This window comes from Notechis scutatus, chromosome Z (genome assembly GCF_049901735.1).
Source record: "Notechis scutatus isolate UNSWTSFEM ecotype Mainland chromosome Z, rNotScu1.2, whole genome shotgun sequence".
Lineage (NCBI taxonomy): Eukaryota > Metazoa > Chordata > Lepidosauria > Squamata > Elapidae > Notechis > Notechis scutatus.
The window spans coordinates 74,123,533-74,145,663 of NC_142025.1; the positions used below are offsets into that span (position 1 = coordinate 74,123,533).

General features: G+C 35.8%; 1 protein-coding gene and 1 pseudogene across 2 annotated transcripts in view; one reads left to right on the forward strand and one right to left on the reverse strand.

The window, feature by feature from the left end:
* CNTNAP2 (contactin associated protein 2) overlaps positions 1–22,131 on the forward strand; it is a 1,285,310-nt gene that overhangs the window by 433,165 nt on the left and 830,014 nt on the right. The gene's annotated exons all lie outside the window — the stretch shown is intronic.
* On the reverse strand, positions 2,053–2,836 carry LOC148128933 (uncharacterized; annotated as a pseudogene).

The window sequence follows — 22,131 nt, forward strand, 5'->3', positions numbered from 1 at the left end:
AAATTTTTGTATCGGCTTTTGAAATTGGCAACGTGACCAGATATGTTTTTCCGCCAGAGTGATCTCTTTTTGTATTGAAGTTTCCTTATTGTTATGGGTAATCTGCTTTTTTGTTTTGTTTTGGGAGTTGTTGTTGGTACATATAGTTTGATGAACAATCATACACTCTGTCTCCTGTTGCAGGCAACATAAATCTTTTAGCAGATCCTCATCTGTCATCTTTATGACATCACTGAGATCATATTTCACCTCTGTTGTTTATTAAGGATTTGAGTACCACCATTTTGGAATCCTAATTTTCTGAGATTGGCTGATTGCCCAAAATCCTGACAGCAGTAACATGCTTGAGCTAAATTATGAACACATTGAAATAGGAACTTTAAAATGTTAAATTATAAATGTCATCTTCTTTCTTTTCTTCTTTTAATTACTAAATGTTAAACGTGACAGCTTTATCCTTTTTATTTTAGAACTCTTAATTTGGGTTTTAATATCTTAACTATTAATCTTTTTAGTGGTTAAATTACTTTCATTTTGCATTACCATATTGATCAAATTCTTGAGATAATACTGTAATTTCTTTTTAAGTGTGTCTTGTAATTTTCAATCTTTAAAAGCTCAATGAAGCTATTTTAGACTTGGATTTACATTTGCAATGTTATTAGATTCTTAAAGACCGAAAATAGGGATATTTTAGAATTAAGAATTTAGAAAGATGGAAGAAAGGAGATTCATTTTAAATGTAATAATTCATAGCATTCTTCCTTCTCTCTTCTATTTTATACATTTCTCTTCTTTCTCTCAGATAACAGCAGAAGGTATGCCACAGGGTACCTCCTCAGGATCTCACTTGCCATCATTGACTGCATACTCTGTAACCTGAAAGCCTTCCAACTCCCTTACCTCCAATATATAGGCAAGGCAGCAGCAGTTCATTGCTATTTCAGATCTTCCACCAATCTCTCTATTATGAAGCAGTTGCAAAAGAATAATAGTCTATGGCAAAGAGGAATTGGATATTTAAAAACTGATTTATTTTTAAAAGTATATTGCTTTTTCTCTTCTCCTTTGAGTGGGCTCTGCAATTGTATCAGCTTTTTGTCTGATAAACATATCAGCTAAAGTGGTCCACTTGGATATAAACCAGCATAATCCTACTTTAGTGGATGCATTATTACCATTAATTTTAATAAGACCAAAGGCCAATATCTTTGCTTTTATAGCACATAATAGACTACTTTTTCTCTTCTAGTTCCGATTATAGTTCTCTAAGGAATACTTAAAGAATTTGATTTTTGCACACACTGTTAAAAATTGGATTTATCTGTATCTCTTAGGCTAACATAAAATCAAAATTCACATGTCCCAAGTCTTCTGACCCAATTTCTAAGTCATAAAAGTCTAAATTATATTTAAGCTATCAATATATAAATATGATTCTTATTTTTATTTCTTAACTTCAAAACGTGCCACAGAATGCAATGGGTATATAAGAGAACATTTCTCAAAATAATAATAAGAATAGATTAATTGGTTCAACTTCAAATTGTCCTAATTTACCACTGCTATTTAAAATGGTATAAACTTGGCTGATCACACTTTGTTAGTTGCCACCAAAGTTCAGCTATCACAAAAACTGTGTTGTTGAACCATCTGGACCATCCACAAGGACTGGGAGCTGGAGGCAACATTTAATGTTGGTTTTACTCTTACTTTAAGGACATTGCAATCACTTGTTTGGAGGAGCAGACAAGCTAGTGAATGCTCTAGTACAGACTGTCAAATATTGTGGCCAATACAATATTCCCAGTGCACTATGACTTTAAGGGCAATTGGGAACATTTAACAAAATGAAAATAAAATAAAAAAGATAATATTACATTATTATTATTATTATTATTATTATTATTATTATTATTATTATTATTATTATTATTATTATTATTATTATTATTATTATTATTATACACAAAAAACAACAGTGTACACAGCAAACAAGATAACTATGCTGGGTTTCATATCACAAATCACTAGTTGAACATTTCCAAGTATTTAGGACTGTGTGATGTATTGGCGGATTATGCAAGCAGATCCCAGTAAGGTGGCCTTCTGCAGCTGACCAATGGTGATTTTATCAGCACCAATTGTTTTCAAGTGCTTGCCTAGATCTTTAGGCACAGCACCCAGTGTGTCGAGTACCACTGGAACCATCTGCACTGGTTTATGCCAGAGTCTCTGCAGTTCGATTCTCAAGTCCTGATATCTGGTTATTTTTTCAAGTTGTTTCTTGTCGACTCTGCTGTCACCAGGTATGACAGTGTCAATGATCCACACTATTTTCTTCTCCACAATCACGATATCTGGGGTGTTGTATTCCAAAACTTTATCAGTCTGTATTCTGTAAGTCTCAGAGTAGTTTTGTATGCTTATTTTCAACCACTTTCTCAGGCTGATGATCCTACCAGTTCTTTGCTACAGGCAGATGGTAGTTGTGACACAAGTTCCAGTGGACCATCTGAGTGACTGTGTTGTGATGTTGTTTGTAGTCAGTCTGAGCGATTGTCTTGCAACAGCTCAGTATGTGATCGATGGTTTTGTCCACTTCTTTGCAGAGTCTGCATTTGGAGTCATCAGCAGATTTTTCTACTCTGGCTTTAATTGCATTTGTTTTGATGGCTTGTTCTTGGGCTGCAAGAATCAGGCCTTCTGTCTCTTTCTTCAGTGTTCCATTGGTCAGCCATAACCAGGTCTTTTCCTTATCTACTTTTCCTTGGATCTTTTCAAGGAACTGTCCATGCAGTGCTTTGTTACACCAGTTGTCAGCCTGAGTTTGCATTGCTGTTTTCCTATATTGATCTTTGGTTTGCTGCACTTTGAGCAGCTTCCTATTGTTGACCTCCATCAAAGCTGGTTCAACACTATTTTTCACATAATCTGCCAGAGCATGTTTCTCTTCTTCGACTGTCTGCTTCACTTGCAAAAGTCCTCTGCTTTTCTGAGAAAAAATAGCCTGTCAACATCACTGCACAGGTACAGCACATAGTGTATGGTCATCAGTTTTCTCATTTTCCTATCCAGGCTATCCAGCTCTGCCCGTGTCCAACCCAGGCACCTACCATCACTAATGATGAGAAGAAATCAGCAAAATTCCTCACAGGATCAGTCATCACCCAGATCAACAAGGGCTGCACTAGATGCTATGGCTCCTGGATATCTGTTGAAAAATGGGCTACAGGGCTCAGTTGTTACTGCTAGGGAACCAGGGTGTGCAACTGCAAAGTGGCTGGAACAAAAGCGCAAAACTTGGACAACTGAAGAAAATCAAGAAATCATCAATTATTACTACCATGCAGAACCAACAGCCAGAGGATTTCAAAAAATAATGATGCAACTGTGGAAGGAAAAACACCCAGAAAGTGATGTAACTGAACAAAAATTAATGGACCGAAGACCTTTTATCATTCGTAATGAAGTTTTCACAGATGTAACAAATGCAACATCCAGAAATATTGGTTAAAAGAAAACAACAAATAATGATGAAGAAGCTGAAGAAACTGACCAGCCAATGGAAGAAACCAACATACAGGATGAAGATCCTCCTCTGCAACAACTTGAAAGTGTAGAGCTAAGTGATCTAGCAAAAATGCTGAAAAAAAAGATTGAAAACCACATCAAAGAAAACATAGAAAGAAAAAGATTACCTACCATTCACGAAGTGCATAGCCTTCACGAAGGACATAGCATTCACGAAGTGCATAGCAGTTAATAGATCTTTCAATATTTTAACTTCCATCCCATCCAGCACACTATATTAAACCAACCAACTAATGTATAGCACAGCCGCTGTTGTAACTGCAGAATTGGGTTATAAAATGTCAAGAAAGAAACCCACTGGAACATCAAATTTGACTTGAAAATAAAATTAAAAAACTACAAGGGGATGTCAGCAATTTAAAGTACTTGAAAGAAGAAAAACTAAACAACAAAAAGCTGAAATATAGTTTACACAAAAAATACAACCTGGAGAAAAAAACAATAATGGAAATCACAGAAGAACTAAAACAATGTGTAATAGCATCAGCAAAGAAAATTGAAAGATACGAAGGATGAATAAAATAATATAGTGAAAATGTCCGGTTCAGAAAAAACCAACACCTCTTCTACCAGTCCCTGGATGAACATCAAGCCCAAACTAATGTTCACCCATGTAAAGAAAAAACTGTGAACTTTTGGAAAGAACTGTGGGAAAACTCAGTGGAATACAAAAAAACTTCCTCCTGGATCAAATATATTCATCAACAAACAACATGAAACAAAATGGAAAATATTGTAATAACAACTGACATGGTCGCAAAACAAGCAAAGAAAGTCAAGTACTGGAGCGCACCTGACCTGGATGAACTGTATGGATACAGGCTATAACACCTAACCAGCCTCCATCATTGCATGGCCACTCAATTTGATGAAATGCTTCAAAATGCCACAAGCTAAGAATGGCTAACAGCTGGTCGAACATACTTGATTATGAGAGATCCAGAAAAGGACACAGAACCAAGCAACTATCACCCAATTACTTGTCTGCCAACAACATTCAAACTTTTTACAAGAATACTGGGAAATTCAGTATTCAATCATCTGATGGAAAACAGTTTATATCCAGTAGAACAAAAAGGAAATTATAAAAAAATCAAGAGGAAAAAAAGATCAGCTGCTCATTGACAAAATGGTACTAAAAATGCAAAATGAAGAAAAACAAATTTAAATATGGTTGGATAGATTACAAGAAGGCATTTGACTCCTTACACCACAGCTGGATTAACAACTGTCTGGAAAACTTTGGAATCAGCAAAAATATTTGTACATTTTTGAAAGAAAATACATAAAAATGGAAAACAGTTCTAACAGCAAATGGGGAGAACATTGGTGAAGTCAACATCAGATAAGGAATCTTCCAGAGGAACTCACTTTCACACTACTGTTCAACATTGCATTAATTCCACTGACAATAATCCTATGAATCACAGAACTGGACTACCAAATCTCAAGCCAACCTGGCAAGATAAACCATCTACTATATATGGATGACTTAAAAATGTATGCAAAAAGCCCCACTGGACTTAAATCAATACTCAACACAGTTCAACTGTTCAGCGGCAACATCAAAATGAACTTTGGACTTGAAAAATGTGCTATGTTATCCATGCAGCAAGGAAAAATGGGGGAAAAAAGGAACAGAACTGGACATGAAAGCATAGTGAAAGCATTAGCAAAGGATGATGGTTACAAATACCTAGGCATATTGGAAGCAGATAACATCTTGAATGGAACAGTCAAACAGGAAACGCATAAGGAATACATCAGGAGGGTCTGCAAAATATTAAAATCAAAGCTGAATGCTGGAAATAATTAAAGTCATCAATACAAGTGATATGCTACTGGAATGATCAACTGGATTTTGGCTGAACTGGAAAACTTGGACTGGAAAACGCACAAACTTTTGAATATGCACCATGCTTTGCAATCAAAAAGTGACATTGACAGGTTGTACCTGCCAAGAAAAATAGGGGGCAGAGGGCTATTGCAAATCCATCAAACTGTAGAAGAAGTTTAAGTGATGATGTGAATCAAAGTACAGAAAAATTGCTGCAGGCTGTGAAAAATGGAGAACATTATTTAAAAAACCAGAAACAAAGACAGAATATAAGGAAAAACAGCTGGATGACAGATTAAATAGATGGAAAACCAAAGCTTTGGATGGACAGCACTTGAAAAACATTGAAAGAAAATGTGATGACAACTTGACATGGGCATGGCTTAAGATGGGAACCATCAAGAAAGAAATGGAAGGTTTAATACTTGCTGCTCAAGAATAATACTACAAATGCCATGAAAGCAAAGATACAAAAATCCACTGACAATCCAAACTTCTGACTTTACAACAACAAAGTTGAAACTGTTTCACATTTAATATGTGAATGCAGCAAAATTGCAAAAACTGATTACAAAGCTAGACACGACCGAGTTGCTAAATTAATCCACTGGTCATTATGTAAAAAATACACCCTACTTATATCTGAAAGGTCATGGGAACACAAAGTGGAAAAAGTTGTCAAAAATGAGAAGGCGAAGATCTTGTGAGACTTTCGAATACAGACATATCATCATTTAGAACACAACACGCCAGATATCATAGTCATCAAAAACCAAACCGTACAATTTATTGATATCGCTGTACCAGGAGACACCAAAGTCGAAGAAAAAAAAACTAGTATATCAAGAAATTGCACCTTCCTGCAATAACACCAGCAATAACTGCAACATCAGCAGCACTGCAAAAAACTGTGCTACTTGGGACATCATATATTTTAAGAAAATGCTTTGTTAATACCTAGGATGCTGGCAGCCACCCATATCAACCATCAGTGCCAGTTAATAATATTTGTGATACATTTTTAAATGTTCAGTTGACTGAGTTTCATGCTTAATGAATAAAAGAGATAACAGCAGCAGCAACAACAACAACAATAATAATACTTTTAGTTCCCAATCATCAGCTTTCTGGATTTGCAACTCATGAGGAATCTGGCGCACACTCACTGCCTCAATGTAATAACATCAGCAGGAGTTCCCTCTCACACTGCTTAGCTGCAATCTCAAACACCCAAAGACCTGATGCATGAGCTGGTGCCATTTGCCTAAGAAAATAGTGAGTCATGTAGCAGGCTTCCTCCAGGCCTCAAATTGTGTATTGCATGAGAAAAACCTCTCTTCAAAACAGTTAGATTAATTTCTATCCTGCTTTCTAAAAAAATTGAATTTTCCTCCTTCCTTCAAAACAGCTTGAATTCATCTTTCTCCTCTCTCCAAAAGAAATGTAATTTTCTCTAACCTTCCCCAAAAATTTAGTTTCTGTCCAAAACAACTTGAAATCATTTCACTTGTTTCAAAATAAGTTTAATTATTGTCTTTTGAGTTTCAGGCTGCACAAAGCATGCATAAGCACACTAACGTGCCTACCGTCCCTGTCCTATTTTTTCTTTTGTTTTGTTTTTTAAATTTTTCTTATATGTATCCATGTATTCATAACTATGTTTTTACTTATACCTATTATCTTGTAAGCAATTGACAAACCAAATAAATAAATAAAGGTGCATGATCAATGTTGATTGTACCTACATACACACATGAACTTTTACTGTAAATAACCATGAAATTTAGGTATATAACCAAATAAACAAAAATATAACAAATGAAAGAAGAACCCCTGGTGTATGGCCAAAGATTTATTTAGTTCATCCAATTATTGTTGTGTTAGATGTATTTAGAAGCTCAGCTATGGAAATCAGTGGTTATTAGATTGGATTACATATGAAGACCATCTGTTTGTGGACTTCCTTGTGCAGTTGATTGGTCACTATGAGAATGGTACAATTAAGAACAACTCTGGGCAACATTAAAGCAAAGACCACCCTCTAGGGGTGGTGAAGCAAAGGGGGATACCTTGCAGGTTGAGGAGAGCTGCATGTCTCCTCCCTGACTTGGAAAATGCCCCTAATCTGAAGTCGAGGAGCAGTGGCAGTCAATATGGCTGCCATGAAGCTGGGGACAACCAGAATAACTAAGAAAGTACAGGAGCGAAGAGAACAGTGAACAGAGATTGTTGCTGGGTAAGATGACTCTACTTTTCCTTAAAAATTACCCCAAGGAAAATAAAAATATCCCAGAGAAGAGATTCTAAAAATATAAACATTTAAGTGGCAAAAGAAAATAAATTTGATAAAGAGATTTATGCCAAAAAGTAAATCAAGAGTGCCATTTACTCACAAAAGGAAAAGTGACTCCTAAACTCTTTGAAATTCATAGAGGTGGAAAGGAATATTTGATATTTGGTGGCTGTGACTTTTAACTGTTTATCACCTTGTACTTATCAGAGATGGAAATAAGAAAGACATTGTATAAAAGAGACTCTGGGAAACCAGAATAAAAGACTAAAATCACAGAGCAGACTTAAAGAACTTGAAAAATATCTTGGACTATCAGAGTATTGATCAAATGCTGGAACTGGTTTATCTAAATAATTGACTTTGTTTTGAAAGAAATTTTGAAATTGATATCTGCTGGGAAAAGGTAGCATGGAAATTTGAGAGGAGACTATGTTTTTACTTATACCTATTATCTTGTAAGCAATTGACAAACCAAATAAATAAATAAAGGTGCATGATCAATGTTGATTGTACCTACATACACACGTGAACTTTTACTGTAAATAGCCATGAAATTTACATCTACTAATGATTGGAGAATAAACTATACTCCTATAATTTTTGACTCTTTCTGAACCAGAGGGAGACTTTATTGTTTTATTCCACTTGTATCGCTATTATGACTGGAGTTGAAGGAACAGCTGTGGAAAGGAAAGGACTTTTTAATGTAATGATTTTGTTGTTCTGAAATATTAATGATTCAATCAATTGTGTAGATGAGAAAATGGAAAACATTTTGCAAAGAACAATGAATAAATATCAAACTGGCATGAACTGGTGGAAGCAACAGAAAGATTAGAGGAAATGGACTACTCAAGCCATCAAATTGAATACAAATAGGGAAAAAATATGGATCAGAACAATCAGCAAATGAAAAGCTTGACAAAGAGGAAGACCAGACAAATGGCAAGCAAAAGAAGTGGAAAGAATAGATTAATTGGCCACATCAAGAAATAAATCAAGGACTGGAGCAAAAAAATAGGACTGACAAATCAGTTGATAAAGGAAGAAAGACCGAAAAAAATAAAACAGACAAATCGACAATTCAAAAGACAGGAAGATACCTTTGATAAAGAGATTGGAACATGGGCAGACATCTGGAAAAACTGGCAGTATAAGATTGTACTGGGAGAAATGGTTAGAATGAACAAGAAAGATATAGATGAAGAAAGAGACAAAGATGAGGAGTGGGGGGATTAAAATGGATAAGAATTGAAGTACTGCAGAGAATAAGAGATGATCAGGGATGGGCTGCTACCAGTTTGCCCCAGTTTTGCAAACTGGTTGTTAATTTTATGGCTGGTTTGGTAAACCGGCAAATCCCACCCAGCTGGCCCCACCCACCCAGCCCCTCCCAGGAGTTGCCATGTGGCCCGTTTTGGATCTCACATAAGTGCAGGGAACCTGCATGGAAGCTTGGAGAGGGTGAAAAACAGGACTCCCCGAGGCACCAGAAGGCTGGAAATGGGCCCATTTCTAGCCTCCAGAAGCTCTCTGGAGGCTGGGGAAGCTGTTTTTGCCCTCTTGGAGGCTTGAGAAAAGCCTCTGAAGCCTGGGGAGGGTGAAAAATGGGCCTCTCAGAAGTTCCGGAAGGCCAGGAATGGGCCTGTTTCCATTTCTGGCCTCCAAAAAGCCTCTGGAGCCTTCAGAGGCCCATTTTTTGCCTTCCTGTTAGTTAGTTTTCTTTATTGTCATTGCACCTCGTACAATGAAATCAAACACCATCTTCAGTGCACATCATGACCATGAGCATGAAAATAAACACAAACACACATCCTTCACCCTTCACATTGAACCAGAAACCTCCGACACCACACCAACACTGCACTATACAGCAGAATTCAAAAGAGCTACTGCCCTGTGATAGAAGCTGTTTTTCAGCCTATTTGTCCTTTTTATTATTCTGTATCATCTGGCAGATGGTAATAGTTTTAAAAAAGGGTTCTCAGGATGAGATGGATCTTCGAGAATGTTTTGAACTTTCTTAACGCAGTGGGAGCTATAAAGCTCTTCCAAAGAGGGGAGAGGGCAACCAATGATCTTCTGGTCAATGACATTAGTCCTCTGGAGCAGGGGTCCCCAACCACCGGGCTGCGGACCGGTACTGGGCCGTGGAGCACTCTTTACCGGGCCGCAAAGAAAAATAAAATAAAAAAAAATGGTGGCTTTCTTCGCCTTCGGTGAATGCTGCTGGGATCGGGGATCAAGGACACAAATGAAAGAAGGGGAGGGAGGAAGCAACCGAAGCCTGTCCTGCTCTCTGGCTCAGCTCTCTCAGTCGCTTTCTCGCTCCTCCACCAGCCCAGGAAGAAACTGCTTCAAAGAAGCCGGGGTGGGGTGGCTTTCCTGTCGCCGCAGCTCTCCAGGCGCCCCACCCCACCGCCCGCTCGCTCGCAGTTCAATCCACAGTGCTCCTCTGCCTGCCTGCCTGTCTGGTTGTTTGGGAGCAGCTTCGCTGAGAATAATAACTATTCGCCTCTTTTTATCAGCCGAAGCTGCTCGAAACGAAGAAGGCAGGCAGGCAGGTAGAACGGAGCACTGTGGATTGAACCACGAGCGGCGGGCGGGCGGGCGGGTGGGGAAACGGCGCTCGGGAAGCTGTGGCGACAGGAAAAGCCACCCCCGGCTTCTTGGGCTGCTGGAGGAGCGATAGAGTGACTGAGAGAGGAACGAGGCAGACACCTGAGGGAGGGAGGGAGGGAGACACCTGAGGATGGGGCTGAGGGAGGCAGGGCCGAGGCGCTCCCTGAACCAGTGGTTTGCTGGCAGGCGTTTTATTACCCGACTAGGTAACAACATCAGATGTTACCTAGTCAGGTAATGAAACGCCTGCAAGCAAACTACCAAACTCAGATTCTCCCCCCGGTCCTTGAAAAATGTTTCTGCTTGAAACCGGTCCCTGGTACAAAAAAGGTTGGGGACCACTGCTCTGGAGTGCTTTCCTATCTGCCACTGTGCAATTGGCAAACCATACAGAGGTGCAGTATGTTAAAATGCTCTCTATGATGCAGCGGTAGAAGGTCACCAGCAGTTTCTCATTCAGTTGTTTTTTTCTGAGAAGCCTCAAGTAGTATAATCTCTGCTGGGCCCTTTTGACCAGTGCTGCAATGTGAGCACCCCAGGTCAAGTCTACTTTTATGATAACATCCAGAAACTTACAACTGGCCACAACTGGAGGCTCAAGTAAAACCTCCGAAGCCCAGGGAGGGTGAAAACACCCCATGCCATGATGCAGGAGGCCAACTAGGCCATGCCACCATGGCCACACCCACTCAGCAACTGGGCAGAGAACTGCTTGCTAAATTTTTTGAAGCCCACCCCTGGAGATGATGGATAGAAAAATTTTTTCCTTTAAATATTAAAGTAGTTTGATTGTAAGCTGAAAGAGGCAGAAATCAAATTAGATAGGGGAAATATTAGAATATAAACTTTTACAGAATAAATAAAAATAATAGATAGAAAGGTTAGAAGTTTACCGATGTTAGGCATCTTTTTTCTATGTATGTTTAAACAATATGATTATTTAAATTTGATAAATGTGATATTAGGCATTTTTTCTTATATTATGTTCAAACAATATAATGAGGATTACTTAAATTTGAAAGATTAGAATTTTACAGATGTTAGGCATTTTTATGTATGTTTAAACAACATAATGAGGATTACCTAAATTTGATAAATGTGGTAGTGATTACTAACATTGTTACTTTGAATTGGATTAATATGACTAGAACCAACTCTGTTCACAAACAATATGGATTCTTGACTCTTGGCAAAAAAAAAATTTATGTACACTGAGAGCATTTGCACCAAGACAAATTCTATTCTATATATATGTCATTGGCAGAATAGAAGGCATACACATAGATATTGCAAGGACTCATTAATCAAACAGATGTCATTTCAGTAATTATGAAATCTTCTCATTAAGCATAAGAAGTAAGTCATTAAAATATTTTCTCTATCCTTTTGGCTAATATCAAGTGGAGAATATCTAATTAGGATAATGGAGTTCAATAAAATGATATTCCATCATTCTCCATAAGGGAACAAAGTGGAATTTTTTAGTTAACTGCGATCACTTAGCGATTCATTTTATCATGTTCAGATCTTGTCCATTCATCTATAAAACAAAATTAATTCTTCACACAGTAAGGCTATATTCCTGACAAAAGTGTAATGACCATAAAAGTTAACTTTATAAAAGAAATTAAGTGTGTTTTAATGATAGATAAATTGCTTTTATTTATGGCCACAGATCAGCTTAGATATGGTTAAGGTTTAGTGCAATTTTTTTTAAAAAAATCATCCATTAATAGTCCTGCAAAGTTATAGTGTTAAAACTATTGGCAAAACATATTTAACAATTTACTATATGCAAATTAGGTAAGAACAGAATTTAGCCATTTTAATACTAATGTTTGTAGATCACAGATGTCAAACTTGATCATGTCATGGCCCAGATCATGACATGATGTTTTTTGCCTTTGTGGAGCTGGGATGGGCGTGGCTGCATATGATGTATCCGGCCCATAGGCCGCCAGTTTGACAAGCCTGTTCTTGATTGATAGAATGCTAGTTAGATTGAGATGAATCGATTATATAATCATGTTTTGTCTTGTAGCAGAGTAGAATTATATGTAAGACAGACAGCAGAACAATACTCTACATGCCCAACTATCTATTTTCCATTCTGAAATTTGTGTACGGCTATATATTAATTCCAGATATTCATCTGAAGGAAGAAAGGGGTTTTTCTTATTATTGTGGTATCTTCAAATCACTCCTGGTGACTGCATTAACTAATTCCTGCAGTTTTCTTGGCAAGATTTCAGAAGTGGTTTGTCATTGCCTCCTTCCTAGGATTAAGAATGAATGGTCCAAAGTGACCCAGTTGGCTTTGTACTGGGTGGAAATAGAACTTAGAATTCCCTGCTATTTCTAAGTACTAGAAACAGGCTGTCTTCAGAAAATCTCCTCTTTCCCTCTCACTTTTATATCTCTGTGTATGTGTGTGTATGTATAAATAAATAATAGTACCACAAATTGTTTTTAATTTGGAGAAATTAAAATTCAGAGGAAGCAGCTGAAGAATTTGGAAAGCTATAATATAGTAAAAAGTGTTGTGCTGTTTGATTTAGGCAGGGGTGGGCTTCAAAAATTTTAGTTCTCTGCCTGGTTGCTGGGTGGGCATGACCATGGTGGGCATGGCCTAGTCATTCTGTACCATTGGGGGGGGGGGGGCATTTTCACCCTCTCCAGGCTCCAGAGACTTTTTCTCAAAAATGGCTTCCTGGCTCCAGAGGCCCCCTGGAGGCTGGAAATGGGCCCATTTCTAGCCTTCTGGAGCCTCCATGAGACCTTTTTTTGCCTTCCCTGAGCCTCTGGGAGGTCCTGCAGTTACCTGGCATCCAAAATGGGCTGTGTGGAGACTCCTGGAGGGATGGAGTGGGGTGGGCAAAGCCAGATGGGGTGGAATTTACCGGTTTGCTGAATTGGTCATTAAATTAGCTACTGGTTTGCCCAAACTGGGACGCACCATTAGCAGCCCACCCCCTAGATCTAGGGACTCTGAATTTCCATACCTGCAGTATTGGAGAAATTATCTGCAAGAAATATTCATAGTGTCAATTACTCCCAGACTACCACAAAACTGATTAATTACTTTTTGTTACTGTTTTTATAAAGCATGCTAAGTTAATAGTTCAGCAAATTATGACAATCAGAAAAAGGAAGGAAGGATAGTATTTTGCCTCTTGAAGCACTTCTATAAATCTGCAAATACCAAATGAATCACTAATGTTCAATTTATGAAAAGTTAACTGAACATTGGTGATTCATTTGGTATATGCAGATTTACAGAAGTTCAAATAGTCATTCCCTGTTGTTTTAAACAGCTAAATATCCACTTATTTATCAGATATCCTTACTTAGTGCATAACATTATGATACATAGGCTATTTGTGCCATATATATTACACTTAAATAACATTTTTAGAAAGAAATCAGACAATCTTATTTTCCAGTGGCAGTATTGCAGGAAAACACTGCCCACAGCCTGGAGTTCAATCAGATTGGGCTCAAGGTTGACTTAGCCTTTCTGTCAAGACTAATTCACTCTTTCACCTACATTTTTTCTTCGCTCACAGGTTGACAATAACAGGGAGGGAGGGTGGATGGAATGCAAGTGTGGGAGAGAAATATAGGAAAACTGCATATGAAACCTGATACTGCCTCTGTGATGATGGGTACCATAAAAACCACAGACTATGTTCTATATTGCTAATATAACAGGGACATTCACAACCAGTTAATTATCCCACTTTTGTTTAAATCTCTGGAATACTGATCACTTTTATTTTCACTATCTGTTAAATAAACAAAATAAATTTGTTTTTTCTAAAACCAGCAATTTTTCCCATATTATCCTCACCCATAAATGGTTGTTAATAATCATAATCATAATCATAGTTGTTAAGGCATAGCTTTGTATTGTTCATTTTACTGATTGTGCTTTTATTGGTCAATGATTGAAATAATATTTTATCTGTTTGCTAGACAATCTTTCATTTAGTTTCATATTAATTGAGCATTTAATTTGAGCTGTGTTTCCAGTCTAATATTTATTATTAATGTTAACTGTATCATTATTCAAAATTCTCTACATCCATCACTAATAAAATATTTAATAAGATAATGGCTTATTTGAAAATTAGATTGCTTATTCTAATTTTACTGTTTGCAGAATACATTTATTTATGATCAAAAACATTTGTTCTCTCTTTGCACAAATATACTACATTCATTTAAGTACAACAAAGGAATAGCGAGAAATGCATTATATTTCATTCTTATCTGATTTTAATTGATAGAACCTGGATGACTCTTGTAAAATCGAGGTTTTGTTTTAAAGGACATCTACTCTTGTCTTTAATTTAGACATTTGTAATTAATCTTTTTTTAGCTTTGTACTTGTGAGTCATTAGAGATTATATTTTTGTAAATTGGGTGCTATTTAAAATAACCTGATATGGAAACATGTTCTTCTAAATTTGAAACACACATATTTATGAAAAGTATGGTTGTTTGTTTTTCCCATGTCTATTCATCTTCTGTAATATCTTTCTAGATATTACTGCTTTCAAGAAACCAAATGGTTTACAGTTTTTCCAAATTGGATTGCTCATTGTGACATTTCTTTACAAAAACATTTTTATTAACAATAATATTTTGAAAGATACTTAATTGCAATTTTTGTGGCACTTTTATAAATATTAAATTGAATTAAATATATTTGTCTATTGTGTGTATAATGTATGTACACACATACAAATAGACATTTTTCACTCAAGTAGAATGAAACAGTAAAATTATAAAACAGCAAAAGGAGAAAATCTTGAAATTAAAATTGGCACAAAATGACAGGAAAGTACATAAATCTTTAATTATTGGTGGAATTCAATCTGATATTATTGGAGACATGATTACACTTGCTGGATTTCAATAGGAGATGCTATCTTTTTGCATTACTGCTAACTGAACAGGGTAAATAATGGTGTGTTTTAAAGAACCTATAGTGTGAGCAGACTTATGTCAAAGATAGCAATTTCTCAATATGGATTTATATGGATGACCAGATGTTAAAAATCACTTCAAATGGATGGCCTATGTTGGCTTTTACTATGTTGCTATTACATTTTTAGAACTAAAGAAAAAAAATTTAGGTAGAGAAATTTCAAGTAGCTATAATTTGATTGTTTCTTTTTGGTAACAAGTTTGCTAGCTTTTGCTCGAGACTGTGAATTTTTTCTCCCTCTTTACTTATGCCAATATAATTTCTATTGAGTTTTTATCTTGACTTGTCAGAGTCCTACAATACTGTTCTTTTGTCACCAAGCTATAATCATTTTTAAATCTGTCTGTACCCTCTCCAGTGAGGGGATTATTTTCATTAAATACATTAATATGCTTTAAAAATATTTATAAAATTGCAGGCATGTTCTGTAAGAAAAGATGTATGTATGGATATATAGAATAAGAACAAGAACAGAACAGAATATATAAATTGACAGACAATTACTTTCAGAGATCATTCCAGTAATCACTTGTAAAACATTTTTGAGATAAAAGAATCTGAAGAAAATAAGTCCAGTGTATTTTTTTTGACAATCCATTGCCTAGGCCTTTTAGATGACACATTTTAATGACCTCCACAGAAATCAATACATCATTGGGACCTAAAGTGTTAGATGCAATGAATTTTATTGCTTGTAGGTTGTAAGAACTTGTCACATTAGAAAGGGCTATAAAGAAACAACAAGAGAAAATGAGATGTTTGCTTCCTGTGTGATAGCCATCTCTTTTGTGGTAGAATCTGGTTAGAATGGTGCTGTCAGAGAATTTAATATTTATAATTGAATAAAACTTAGGGAAAATTGAGGAAAAGATATAATCGTATCATTGCCTTGAAATAGAGCAGAAAAATAAAAATACAATATTGAATAAAGCCACATGGAAATTGCATAAACCTATATTGACAAATTGGGCAATCATTAATGTAAATTGGAGCTTTATAGAAACTTCTTTTGGCATTTTAAATCACTGAAGAATATCAGGTCTAATATGCATATGTAAATATGTATGTGTGTAATGTTTGTGTGTGTGGTGTTTACTTTATTTTTTTTTGGAAAGGCAGAAACCGTATTTTCAAAGCAATTCAGTTCCAGGCATGGGGCCCTATCTTTTAATGTGTTCTTTTTTGTATGGCCTCAGCTTGAAGAGGGGAAGACTGCTGTTTTCTTTTATCTCCTTTTAGCTGCCACTGCAGTGGCAGGAGCCAGCAGCCTTTGGAGCAATAGCATTTTATCGCTATCGACATGAATGCAATTTGGGATGGAATATGAGGCATTTCTTAGGATCAATAAACCAGGTTCTAATCTTCAGATTACAGCTCAGCTCCAGCCAGACCTATTTACAGAAATGATTCGGCTGCAGTTGGACTCATTTTGCCCATGAAGTTGAATGCAAAGCTACCTCAATCACAATCTCATTCAGGTCTTTAGATAGGAGTTCCAGTCATATCAGAAAAGCAGGCTTTTTGAAAAACAAATGTAGTATATATATCAAAGGCATGTTAGAAATAGCAGATAAAAATATACAGATTCCAGAGGAACCCCACAAAAAAAAGCAAGCAAATCCATGTCTTCTTCAAGATTTAAAGAGCAGTTGGCTAATTATGTTTGCATAGCAAAGAAATATCCCCTAATAAATAGCTAATTCTATATTATAATACTAGTACTTCTAGTCATTGTTTTCATTCTGATGCTTTACTTTAAGGATTACCTTCCATATAGATCACAGGACATTTTACCCCCTTTTATTGGGGCAGCAGAGGATATTATTATATTATTAACTTAATGTTATTGGTATGATAATGAACAGTTTGAAAATGATCTTTTAAAATTCTACAGGTTTTGTATGACCACAACAGTTGTCATTTATTAAAAGAAAGAAATGTGGTAAAAATGTGGTCAGCCAGCCAGCCAACCTGACTGACTAATTGACTGACAAATTAACTTTGACTGGGAAATTAACTTTTCTTGTCAGAAGCCAGCTGGGAAGATCACAAATCATGATCATCTAACCATAAGTTGCTGTTACTATCATAGCTGGTTGCCAAGCATCCAAATTGTGTTCAGGTGATTGCAAAAGTGGTGCAACTTAAAAGATGCATCATAATTCAAGTTTTCCTAGACTGTTATCAAATCATATTTATTTATTTATTAGCTGGTTGTAGGTCAACAGCTATCTCTGTGTGTGTCTCTCTCGCATTCTTTTCAGGATGCTGCAATGATCTAGAAAAAGTCAGGCCATTGTTAATAAATAACAGGGAATGCTCTATTATGACTATTTGCCTGTCACATTTCTGGAAAGAGCATATAGGAGGATTTAAAATAGTGTGCAAAACTCACTGCAGAAAAAACTGGTTAGAAAGCCTGGGTTATTTCCAAACAGATTTGACAAAAATGTTCTACAAAAAGTACATATAAAAATAAGCTGGTAAATAGTAGAACAGCTGCACTCTTATTTGCTTTGATTTTCAAAGCATCCATCAATTCCTCACTGTCTGCAGGAAACATTCTTGATTCTTTTTGCATCAGGTCAAAGCAGCCACATGTGAGTGTAAATGCTGCTGTTGTAGGTTCTTAAGACACGAAAGAAGAAAGTAAAACACTGCTGCTGCCTCTTAATACTGACACTTAAATGTGCCAGATTGTCTTTAAGTTAACACTTCAGTCAGATAAATGCTGTGGAGTAACAATTATTCCTTTGGTCTTATTGACATATTTGTTAGATAAGGCTGTTTTCTTTTTCTTGATCAAGGGAATAGGATACACTGATTTAAACATGAAGATCTTCTCTATATCAGTAGCCAAAAAGCTGAAATGATTTTTCCCCTTCCCTCCCAAATAGTAAAAAATTCCCTGTTGAATTTTTTAGTTTGACTTGTGGCTAAGGAAATTATGAAATTCTAGACCTAGAAAATGAAATTCTAGACCTAGAAATTCTAGACCTAGAAATCTAGAACTATGCCACCTTCAGTCCGATCTAAGTATAGTATATAAAATCATACATTGCAATGTCTACCTGTCAATGAATACTTCAGCTTCAACCATAACAACACAAGAGCAAACAATAGATAAAAACTCAAGGTTAATCACAACAAACTTGATTGCAGGAAATATGACTTTAGCAACAGAGTGGTCAATGTCTGGAATACTCTACCTGACTCTGTGGTTTCTTCCCCAAACCCCCAAAACTTTAACCTTAGACTGTCTACTATTGACCTCACCCCTTTCCTAAGAGGTCTGTAGGGGACGTGCATAAGCGCACCAATGTGCCTACCGTCCCTGTCTTATTGTTTCTTTTATTTTTATTTTTTATTTTTCTTATATGTATCCATGTATTCATAACTATGTTTTTATTTATACCTATTATTTTTTTAAAAAAAACAAGTTTTATTTTTCAAGACAAACAATACATAAATACACATAAACACAAAACATAAAAATATAAAAATCTCTTTTCTGAAAGTTGCTTAATCCCGGGTTAAAACTCTTGGTACAGACACAAATTCAATTTCATATTCATTTTACATACCATTTCATATCTTCTTAACATTTTCAATTTTCTATATAACTTCTCCTCTCCTTTAAATTTTCTCAAATTTTTTTTTATCTCCTCTCAATTCATATCGTAATATTTATTATTCTTTGTCTGTTCTATTCCAGCCAATCATTTATTTTTCTTCTTTTAAAAAAAAGAAGAAGTACTACTCCTATACACTATATGGAGTATGATGCCTTTATCTTTTCCCCCTATATTTATAGTACTTAATATAAAATACATAACATACATTGGGATTCTGTCTGGTACATTCTAAAATTATACTATATTATCAAAAATAATACAAATCTATTCATTAATATTGATATTCATTCATATCTTAGATGTTTAACTCATTACTTTTCAATTAAATCACATGCTTTTATGAGAGCCCTATTTTTCAAAATTATTCCCCCATCACATATTATAGCTCAATATTTCATTGAAATGTTCCTCCTTCTTCTACTTCAAATCTCATTTCACAAAGGGTTTGCTAATATACCATCTTCTAATTATTAATATTAACAATCATTTATATCTTAAACATTTTATCCATTTCAATTGAATATCATGCCTTTGTGGGAACACTTATGCTTTCCACGATTATTACCCCCCCACATCACAATCTTGAATCATATTTCATTACAGTACTCCCTTTTTTTTAAACAAAAATTTCACTTGTTTATGTTAAATATTTTATCACATTTTAAACTACATATTATTTCTAATTTTCTATAATTACTTCTAAATACAGATATAAAAATGCAATCTTATGTACCTTTCTAGAATCCCATTAACAATAACACTTATCCATTATCCCTGAAAAACTTTTGCTTCTTAATATCTTGCTCCCCACCATTAAGGCTTCTCATCCCTTCCTTTCTCCCTTGCTTCTTCTTCTCCTTGTCCTCTTTAACCCCTTGTCTCCCCACCTCCCTTTTATTCTGCTTTCCCCCTTTCTGTTGTTTCTTAACATAATGTCCCTTTTCACCTTATTCTTCTCTTTTTGGGCTGTTTTTCCAGAACTTAAAGACCTCCGCTTTTCCCTTCTCCAATCAAAGTCCTTTTCTCATCAAAGATGGCTTCTTCTTCTTCTTTGTCCCCATTATCCTCATTCTGCTTCACATAAATATAAACCGCCATTTCTAAGTATTGGAAAATAGTGCCAAGTCCATCTTCCCCTCCTTGTTTTTCTCTTTCAAATTTTTGATATATAAGTTCTCTTTCAAATTTTTGATATATAAGTTCCAATTCATCCATAGATGATGCCATTGTGTAGAGAAAAAGTTTTTCCAAACAACCACCCAGATGATTTAATCAGAAGTAATTTCCAAAGGTTCCAAAATCACCAAACAATCCAAACAGACTGTTTCTTTTAGATACCTTCTTCTTCTTGACTTTCTCTTTCTGGGGTTAAAGTAATCACAAATCCTTTACAAATATATTTTTGGAAGTTTTTAAACTCTTTGCAATTCTAGGCAATCTTCTCCTTATTTTCAAATTTTGCTCAGATTTTTTTTTCACTCTCCCTTCCCACTCACAGCCAAAAATATTTTTTTTTCCCGCTGTCACTTTAGGAAGGAGAGTCGAACAAAGAAAAAAAAACTTTTCCCTTTAAGGTATTCGCAGCTTGTAACTCTCGCAAGGAACAATAGATACTTAACAGCTTTCAAGGTTCCAAGTCACTTTCTCCCGTCTTGTCCCAGTTAGAAGCAACTTTCACTTTTCTTTCAGCTTTCTCCCTCCTGCACTTGCTTACCCGGCTGCAGCTTTCTTCGTGGCGGCCATTGCTGACCGCCGTTCCTCCGCCTCGGGAAAAGGGAGTTTAGCCGGCTGGGGAGGGGGTTTGCGGCACCCCCAAACCCCTTGCCGGATCCCCCCTATCTTCCGCTGCCTCTACAGGGCATGTATTAAATTCTAGTTATAGGGAATTTAATACATGGGGGCAATGAAAGGCAAAAAGTAAATTCCAAGAAAAGTGGGGGAAATGGGACTTTGGGAAGTGATCCATTTAATGGTGTATTCATCTAGTTCAGCTGTAAAAGCATAACCAGAGGAATAAAATTAAATAAATAAATTAAATACAAATCGGCTTTATCAGAACAAAAAATGTATGATATTTACAGATGTAACATTTTTACATGATAATACAGCATTAGGAATGTTAAGACAGGAAAAAAGAGGCAGAAAGATGAACTTTTCAAGCAGTACTAGGCTACTTTGGTGTGTTGAAAATTTGTTTTGCTTCTTTTGAATAAAAAGAAAGAAAGAAAAAGAAAGAAAGAAAACAATGTCTTAACTTAGCAGAACATTTTTCTTTTTACTATATCCTTTATGTTTAAGGATTATAATATCTTTGAGAAAGTTAGTTAAAAGAAATAAAAATGGAATTCTCACTTCAAATTGGAAAATCATCAATAAGGTATCAGGCATCTATCTATCTATCTATCTATCTATCTATCTATCTATCTATCTATCTATCTTCTATTCTTTGTTGTAGTGCCTGCATTAATGGAATGGTATCTCACCACCACCTCCATAATTGCATGGTCCATTTGCCTTTCTAGAATGGATAAGACTTTTTGGCATTAAGGCCAAAACCATTAAACCATTCCTCTTGGCAGATTTGTTTCTTCATTGTATGTTATCTGACAATGAAATATCATTTTTTAGACCCCAGGCATATTATTAATAGTAGTGCTATTATTAGTGTGGTATTAATATTAAGTATTTGGGATGTTTATTTGGTATATTATGTTACTTGAGAAAGGGGATTAATGCTCTCTGCACTATCCAGAATCATTGCTGTAAGATGAATCTCTCTCTCTCACTCTCTCTCTCTCTCTCTCTCTCTCTCTCTCTCTCTCTCTCTCTCTCTCTCTCTCTGTGTGTGTGTGTGTGTGTGTGTGTGTGTTGTGTTGTGTTGTGTGTGTGTGTGATGCAATGGGAAAATTTCAACAAAGAAAGTCAGAGTGACCCAAGGATTAGAAGCTTTTTTTTGCATGGGATGAAATTGAACGTACTGCCTCAGTTCCTAATTCTTTAACATAGTCTGTGTTAAAATAAATGTATAAAAGAAAGGAAGAATTTTTAAGGCTTGACAGATTCCATTCCCTTACCAGTGATACAGATTGATTTTTGGTGTCATGTAGTAAATGTAAAGCCTGTCTTCATTAATGATGTCCCAACCACATGCTAGTTG